The following is a 6,712-nucleotide window of genomic DNA, read 5'->3' as shown; positions in this document are numbered from 1 at the left end:
TAAGAAAGAAGAAAGAAAGAAGTAAGGAAGAAGTAAGAATGAAGTAAGAAAGAAGTAAGAAAGAAGTAATAAAGAAAGAAGGAAGAAGTAAGAAAGAAGTAATAAAGAAGTAAGAAAGAAGTAAGAAAGAAGAAAGAAAGAAGTAAGAAAGAAGAAAGAAAGAAGTAAGAAAGAAGTAAGAAAGAAAGAAGTAAGAAAGAAGTAAGAAAGAAGTAAGAAAGTAGAAAAAACAAGTTAGAAAGAAGAAAGAAAGAAGTAAAAAAGAAGTAAGAAAGAAAGAAAAAAGAAGTACGAAAGAAGTACGAAAGAAGTAAGAAAGAAGTAAGAAAGAAGTAAGAAAGAAGTAAGAAAGAAGTAAGAAAGAAGAAAGAAAGAAGAAAGAAAGAAAGAAAGAAGAAAGAAGTAAGAAAGAAGTAAGAAAGAAGTAAGAAAGAAGTAAGAAAGAAAGAAGAAAGAAGAAAGAAGTAAGAAAGAAGTAAGAAAGAAGTAGGAAAGAATTAAGAAAGAAAGAAGAAAGAAGTAAGAAAGAAGTAAGAAAGAAGAAAGAAAGAAGAAAGAAGTAAGAAAGAAGTAGGAAAGAAGTAAGAAAGAAGTAAGAAAGAATGAAGAAAGAAGTAAGAAAGAAGTAAGAAAGAAGTAAGAAAGAAGTAAGAAAGAAGAAAGAAAGAAGAAAGAAGTAAGAAAGAAAGAAGAAAGAAGTAAGAAAGAAGTAAGAAAGAGGAAAGAAAGAAGAAAGAAAGAAGAAAGAAAGTAGTAAGAAAGAAGTAAGAAAGAAGTAAGAAAGAAGTAAGAAAGAAAGAAGAAAGAAAGAAGTAAGAAAGAAGTAAGAAAGAAAGAAGTAAGAAAGAAGTAAGAAAGAAAGAAGAAAGAAAGAAGTAAGAAAGAAGTAAGAAAGAAAGAAGTAAGAAAGAAGTAAGAAAGAAGTAAGAAAGAATTTAGAAAGAAGTAAGAAAGAAGTAAGAAAGAAGTAAGAAAGAAGTAAGAAAGAAGTAAGAAAGAAGTAAGAAAGTAGAAAAAACAAGTTAGAAAGAAGAAAGAAAGAAGTAAAAAAGAAGTAAGAAAGAAAGAAAAAAGAAGTACGAAAGAAGTAAGAAAGAAGTAAGAAAGAAGTAAGAAAGAAGTAAGAAAGAAGTAAGAAAGAAGTAAGAAAGAAGAAAGAAAGAAGAAAGAAAGAAAGAAAGAAGAAAGAAGTAAGAAAGAAGTAAGAAAGAAGTAAGAAAGTAGTAAGAAAGAAAGAAGAAAGAAGAAAGAAGTAAGAAAGAAGTAAGAAAGAAGTAAGAAAGAATTAAGAAAGAAAGAAGAAAGAAGTAAGAAAGAAGTAAGAAAGAAGAAAGAAAGAAGAAAGAAGTAAGAAAGAAGTAGGAAAGAAGTAAGAAAGAAGTAAGAAAGAAGTAAGAAAGAAGTAAGAAAGAAGTTAGAAAGAAGAAAGAAAGAAGTAAGAAAGAAGTAAGAAAGGAAGAACTAAGAAAGAACTAAGAAAGAAGTAAGAAAGAAGTAAGAAAGAATTTAGAAAGAAGTAAGAAAGAAGTAAGAAAGAAGTAAGAACGAAGTAAGAAAGAAGTAAGAAATAAGAAGAAAGAAGTAAGAAAGAAGTAAGAAAGAAGTATGAAAGAAGTAAGAAAGAAGAAAGAAAGAAGTAAGAAAGAGGTAAGAAAGAAGTAAGAAAGAAGTAAGAGAAAAGTAATAAGGAATGAAGAAAGTAGTAAGAAAGAAGTAAGAAAGAAGTAAGAAAGAGGTAAGAAAGAAGTAAGAAAGAAGTAAGAAAGAAAGAAGAAAGAAGAAAGAAAGAAGTAAGAAAGAAGTAAGAAAGAAAGGAGAAAGAAGAAAGAAAGAAGTAAGAAAGAAGTAAGAAAGAAGTAAGAAAGAAGTAAGAGAAAAGTAATAAGGAATGAAGTAAGTAGTAAGAAAGAAGTAAGAAAGAAGTAAGAAAGAAGTAAGAAAGAAGTAAGAAAGAAGTAAGAAAGAAGTAAGAAAGAAAGAAGAAAGAAGTAAGAAACAAGTAAGAAAGAAGTATGAAAGAAGTAAGAAAGAAGAAAGAAAGAAGTAAGAAAGAAGTAAGAAAGAAGTAAGAAAGAAATAAGAAAGAAAGAAGAAAGAAGAAAGAATTAAGAAAGAAAGAAGTTAGAAAGAAGTAAGAAAGAAAGAAGAAAGAAGTAAGAAAGAAGTAAGAAAGAAGTATGAAAGTATAAGAAAGAAGAAAGAAAGAAGTAAGGAAGAAGTAAGAAAGAAGTAAGAAAGAAGCAAGAAAGAAGTAAGAAAGAATTACGAAAGAAGTAAGAAAGAAGTAAGAAAGAAAGAAGAAAGAAAGAAGTAAGAAAGAAGTAAGAAAGAAGTAAGAAAGAAAGAAGTAAGAAAGAAGTAAGAAAGAAGTAAGAAAGTAGAAAAAACAAGTTAGAAAGAAGAAAGAAAGAAGTAAAAAAGAAGTAAGAAAGAAAGAAAAAAGAAGTACGAAAGAAGTAAGAAAGAAGTAAGAAAGAAGTAAGAAAGAAGTAAGAAAGAAGTAAGAAAGAAGAAAGAAAGAAGAAAGAAAGAAAGAAAGAAGAAAGAAGTAAGAAAGAAGTAAGAAAGTAGTAAGAAAGAAGTAAGAAAGAAAGAAGAAAGAAGAAAGAAGTTAGAAAGAAGTAAGAAAGAAGTAAGAAAGAATTAAGAAAGAAAGAAGAAAGAAGTAAGAAAGAAGTAAGAAAGAAGAAAGAAAGAAGAAAGAAGAAAGAAGTAGGAAAGAAGTAAGAAAGAAGTAAGAAAGAAGTAAGAAAGAAGTAAGAAAGAAGTAAGAAAGAAGAAAGAAAGAAGTAAGAAAGAAGTAAGAAAGGAAGAACTAAGAAAGAAGTAAGAAAGAAGTAAGAAAGAAGTAAGAGAGAAGTAAGAAAGAAGTAAGAGAGAAGTAAGAAAGAAGTAAGAAAGAATTACGAAAGAAGTAAGAAAGAAGTAAGAAAGAAAGAAGAAAGAAAGAAGTAAGAAAGAAGAAAGAAAGAAGTAAGAAAGAAGTAAGAAAGAAAGAAGTAAGAAAGAAGTAAGAAAGAAGTAAGAAAGTAGAAAAAACAAGTTAGAAAGAAGAAAGAAAGAAGTAAAAAAGAAGTAAGAAAGAAAGAAAAAAGAAGTACGAAAGAAGTAAGAAAGAAGTAAGAAAGAAGTGAGAAAGAAGTAAGAAAGAAGTAAGAAAGAAGAAAGAAAGAAGAAAGAAAGAAAGAAAGAAGAAATAAGTAAGAAAGAAGTAAGAAAGAAGTAAGAAAGAAGTAAGAAAGAAAGAAGAAAGAAGAAAGAAGTAAGAAAGAAGTAAGAAAGAAGTAAGAAAGAATTAAGAAAGAAAGAAGAAAGAAGTAAGAAAGAAGTAAGAAAGAAGAAAGAAAGAAGAAAGAAGTAAGAAAGAAGTAGGAAAGAAGTAAGAAAGAAGTAAGAAAGAAGTAAGAAAGAAGTAAGAATGAAGTAAGAAAGAAGAAAGAAAGAAGTAAGAAAGAAGTATGAAAGGAAGAACTAAGAAAGAAGTAAGAAAGAAGTAAGAAAGAATTTAGAAAAAGTAAGAAAGAAGTAAGAAAGAAGTAAGAAAGAAGTAAGAACGAAGTAAGAAAGAAGTAAGAAATAAGAAGAAAGAAGTAAGAAAGAAGTAAGAAAGAAGTATGAAAGAAGTAAGAAGAAGAAAGAAAGAAGTAAGAAAGAGGTAAGAAAGAAGTAAGAAAGAAGTAAGAAAGAAAGAAGAAAGAACAAAGAAAGAAGTAAGAAAGAAGTAAGAAAGAAGTAAGAAAGAATTTAGAAAGAAGTAAGAAAGAAGTAAGAAAGAAGTAAGAAAGAAGTAAGAAAGAAGTAAGAAGGAAGTAAGAAAGAAGTAAGAAATAAAGAAGAAAGAAGTAAGAAAGAAGTAAGAAAGAAGTATGAAAGAAGTAAGAAAGAAGAAAGAAAGAAGTAAGAAAGAGGTAAGAAAGAAGTAAGAAAGAAGTAAGAAAGAAAGAAGAAAGAAGAAAGAAAGAAGTAAGAAAGAATTAAGAAAGAAAGAAGAAAGAAGAAAGAAAGAAGTAAGAAAGAAGTAAGAAAGAAGTAAGAAAGAAGTAAGAGAAAAGTAATAAGGAATGAAGAAAGTAGTAAGAAAGAAGTAAGAAAGAAGTAAGAAAGAAGTAAGAAAGAAGTAAGAAAGAAGTAAGAAAGAAAGAATAAAGAAGTAAGAAACAAGTAAGAAAGAAGTATGAAAGAAGTAAGAAAGAAGAAAGAAAGAAGTAAGAAAGAAGTAAGAAAGAAGTAAGAAAGAAATAAGAAGGAATGAAGAAAGAAGTAAGAAAGAAGAAAGAAAGAAGTTAGAAAGAAGTAAGAAAGAAGTAAGAAAGAAGTAAGAAAGAAGTAAGAAAGAATTACGAAAGAAGTAAGAAAGAAGTAAGAAAGAAAGAAGAAAGAAGGGAAGAAAGAAGAAAGAAAGAAGTAAGAAAGAAGTAAGAAAGAAGAAAGAAAGAAGTAAGAAAGAAGAAAGAAAGAAGTAAGAAAGAAGTAAGAAAGAAGAAAGAAAGAAGTAAGAAAGAAGTAAGAAAGAAAGAAGAAAGAAGGGAAGAAAGAAGAAAGAAAGAAGTAAGAAAGAAGTAAGAAAGAAGAAAGAAAGAAGTAAGAAAGAAGTAAGAAAGAAGAAAGAAAGAAGTAAGAAAGAAGTAAGAAGTAAAGAAAGAAGTAAGAAAGAAGTAAGAAAGAAGTACGAAAGAAGTAAGAAAGAATTAAGAAAGAAAGAAGTTAGAAAGAAGTAAGAAAGAAAGAAGAAGGAAGTAAGAAAGAAGTAAGAAAGAAGTATGAAAGAATAAGAAAGAAGAAAGAAAGAAGTAAGGAAGAAGTAAGAATGAAGTAAGAAAGAAGTAAGAAAGAAGTAATAAAGAAAGAAGGAAGAAGTAAGAAAGAAGTAATAAAGAAGTAAGAAAGAAGTAAGAAAGAAGAAAGAAAGAAGTAAGAAAGAAGAAAGAAAGAAGTAAGAAAGAAGTAAGAAAGAAAGAAGTAAGAAAGAAGTAAGAAAGAAGTAAGAAAGAAGAAAGAAAGAAGAAAGAAAGAAAGAAAGAAGAAAGAAGTAAGAAAGAAGTAAGAAAGAAGTAAGAAAGAAGTAAGAAAGAAAGAAGAAAGAAGAAAGAAGTAAGAAAGAAGTAAGAAAGAAGTAGGAAAGAATTAAGAAAGAAAGAAGAAAGAAGTAAGAAAGAAGTAAGAAAGAAGAAAGAAAGAAGAAAGAAGTAAGAAAGAAGTAGGAAAGAAGTAAGAAAGAAGTAAGAAAGAATGAAGAAAGAAGTAAGAAAGAAGTAAGAAAGAAGTAAGAAAGAAGTAAGAAAGAAGAAAGAAAGAAGAAAGAAGTAAGAAAGAAAGAAGAAAGAAGTAAGAAAGAAGTAAGAAAGAGGAAAGAAAGAAGAAAGAAAGAAGAAAGAAAGTAGTAAGAAAGAAGTAAGAAAGAAGTAAGAAAGAAGTAAGAAAGAAAGAAGAAAGAAAGAAGTAAGAAAGAAGTAAGAAAGAAAGAAGTAAGAAAGAAGTAAGAAAGAAAGAAGAAAGAAAGAAGTAAGAAAGAAGTAAGAAAGAAAGAAGTAAGAAAGAAGTAAGAAAGAAGTAAGAAAGAATTTAGAAAGAAGTAAGAAAGAAGTAAGAAAGAAGTAAGAAAGAAGTAAGAAAGAAGTAAGAAAGAAGTAAGAAAGTAGAAAAAACAAGTTAGAAAGAAGAAAGAAAGAAGTAAAAAAGAAGTAAGAAAGAAAGAAAAAAGAAGTACGAAAGAAGTAAGAAAGAAGTAAGAAAGAAGTAAGAAAGAAGTAAGAAAGAAGTAAGAAAGAAGTAAGAAAGAAGAAAGAAAGAAGAAAGAAAGAAAGAAAGAAGAAAGAAGTAAGAAAGAAGTAAGAAAGAAGTAAGAAAGAAGTAAGAAAGAAAGAAGAAAGAAGAAAGAAGTAAGAAAGAAGTAAGAAAGAAGTAAGAAAGAATTAAGAAAGAAAGAAGAAAGAAGTAAGAAAGAAGTAAGAAAGAAGAAAGAAAGAAGAAAGAAGTAAGAAAGAAGTAGGAAAGAAGTAAGAAAGAAGTAAGAAAGAAGTAAGAAAGAAGTAAGAAAGAAGTTAGAAAGAAGAAAGAAAGAAGTAAGAAAGAAGTAAGAAAGGAAGAACTAAGAAAGAACTAAGAAAGAAGTAAGAAAGAAGTAAGAAAGAATTTAGAAAGAAGTAAGAAAGAAGTAAGAAAGAAGTAAGAACGAAGTAAGAAAGAAGTAAGAAATAAGAAGAAAGAAGTAAGAAAGAAGTAAGAAAGAAGTATGAAAGAAGTAAGAAAGAAGAAAGAAAGAAGTAAGAAAGAGGTAAGAAAGAAGTAAGAAAGAAGTAAGAAAGAAAGAAGAAAGAAGAAAGAAAGAAGTAAGAAAGAAGTAAGAAAGAAAGAAGAAAGAAGAAAGAAAGAAGTAAGAAAGAAGTAAGAAAGAAGTAAGAAAGAAGTAAGAGAAAAGTAATAAGGAATGAAGAAAGTAGTAAGAAAGAAGTAAGAAAGAAGTAAGAAAGAAGTAAGAAAGAAGTAAGAAAGAAAGAAGAATGAAGTAAGAAACAAGTAAGAAAGAAGTATGAAAGAAGTAAGAAAGAAGAAAGAAAGAATTAAGAAAGAAGTAAGAAAGAAGTAAGAAAGAAATAAGAAGGAATGAAGAAAGAAGTAAGAAAGAAGAAAGAAAGAAGTTAGAAAGAAGTAAGAAAGAAGTAAGAAAGAAGTAAGAAAGAAGTAAGAAAGAATTACGAAAGAAGTAAGAAAG

Source organism: Columba livia, unplaced genomic scaffold (genome assembly GCF_036013475.1).
Source record: "Columba livia isolate bColLiv1 breed racing homer unplaced genomic scaffold, bColLiv1.pat.W.v2 Scaffold_103, whole genome shotgun sequence".
Classification (NCBI taxonomy): domain Eukaryota; kingdom Metazoa; phylum Chordata; class Aves; order Columbiformes; family Columbidae; genus Columba; species Columba livia.
This window is presented reverse-complemented; position numbering follows the sequence as displayed.